Source organism: Cynara cardunculus, assembly GCF_001531365.2.
Source record: "Cynara cardunculus var. scolymus isolate 2C chromosome LG 3, CcrdV1, whole genome shotgun sequence".
Lineage (NCBI taxonomy): Eukaryota > Viridiplantae > Streptophyta > Magnoliopsida > Asterales > Asteraceae > Cynara > Cynara cardunculus.
The window spans coordinates 15,373,355-15,375,206 of NC_037530.1; positions in this window are offsets into that span (position 1 = coordinate 15,373,355).

A 1,852-nucleotide genomic window follows, 5' to 3' on the forward strand; every position below is an offset into this window, starting at 1 on the left:
CTCCCTCTAATATCCAGCCCCTAAACATCATCTTCAAGAGTTTAGAAGGTGTTTTGAAGGTAAGCATCCATCTCCATAGAGTTTTTAAACTCATCTCACATAGTTGTAGCTTTCATTTTTTTTTTACGTATTTTGTGTTTTCTCCTTCTTTTTGATTTTTAAAAATTGTTCTTGCTAAGAGCTATTTCTAGGATCTTAGTGTTTGTAGATTTTCACCCAAAAACATGTTGCATGTTCTAAGATGGTGATAATCCGTGATCAAACCCACGTTAAGATCAAGGAAAGAACATTTGGAGATTTTGACTAGCATCCAAGTATGTATTCAAGTTTCTACCACTTTGGTTTCAAAATAAAGCATAAAAATCTTTTATAATAATCAAATACCTATTTTAAACTTATGCATGTGATAATAATTTCATATTTCAAGTGCTAAATATCGATCGCAAGGCTTGGATTTCAAAGGATTTCTCAATAACAACATTTGATGATCATTTTTAGGATTTTTGGGAAGATTACTTTGTTTATCTTGATGCATGCATGTTTTGATGATTTAATATAGTTTTTCATCATAATAATTTTCTTTTATTTAGGCTTAAAGTTTATAAATCATGACGAAAATAAAGGGTCTGTGAGAATCAAAAGTTGGAACACAAGTTCTCAATACCCCCTTCCTACAGCAATCTGCATATTCTAACTGCTGACTTCGGAGGACCGTGACTTCTAAAATACCTAACTAAATAAGTTGAAACTTATTCTGGAATTTAAGTCTATGTGTTAGATTTTAAACCCAAATGGTCTCACCTAAAAACGTTGAGATTTCGATCTTCAAACAGCCTACATAAAACAAGTGCGCAAACAGTTAAACCTTCTGGATAGTTGACCTTATAAGACCTACTTGAGGGACCTATCCGTCTTCAGACTTTATGTTTCTTATGCCAAAAGTCTCTTATTTTGATATATTAACTTGGGTAAAAACCTCCTGACTCAAAAGATTTTGGAAGGCAAATAAAGAACCGCATAAAATAACAGAAAAATCCCGACAACAAAACTTAAAAATAATATGAGTTGTTCATGTGTAAGAAAATTGTCTACCCCTCTTCTTCCTTAAATTATTGAAATAATAGAATCTATTAACTTTTTCCTTCTTTTTATTTTTAATTTTATTTTTCTTCCATAAAATATTAACTCAAATAAAATTCAGTTTTTCATCTGGCATTTTATAATAACTAAGCATTACCGGAACCTTAAGATCTAGGCTCGAATCTCATTAGTAGTTCAATTTTTCGTAGGACCGAAGTAGGACCGGACCTTGGTTGCTTTCGGTAGATTTTTGGAATCAGTCCTTGCATATCTCGGTGAGTTTTCACAGCCCCTTTTACTATTTTCGTATTTTTGGGGGAAAAGGTTGGTACTATTACTGCGTACCGGTTGTTCTATTATACGCAAATTATTAAATTATTCTTATTGCTATTGCACATTGGTATGTATGCTTATGTTAGTTTGTTTGAGTTTTCTTTTGCTATCGCTCTTAAATCCCTGTTCCCTTGCACTACCAATTATCTCATTTATATGAACCATTGGTAATTATGGATAACATTATTTGGTTTGACAACCCCACTTTTAAATTACGAGTTAGAAGTGCATTTTACCAATAATCAAGGGTCATACACATGTGGAATTATTTCACCGTTGCGGTAGGACGTGAGAAATATAAACAAGGGTCTTACACATGTGGATTTATTTCATCCCTGAGGTAGGACGTGGGAAATATAAGTACTTATGTTGGCGATAGAACATGTAGTCACGGGGTGTGCTGTCATTAGGTTTGGTAGTGGGCTCGTGTCTTTAGCAT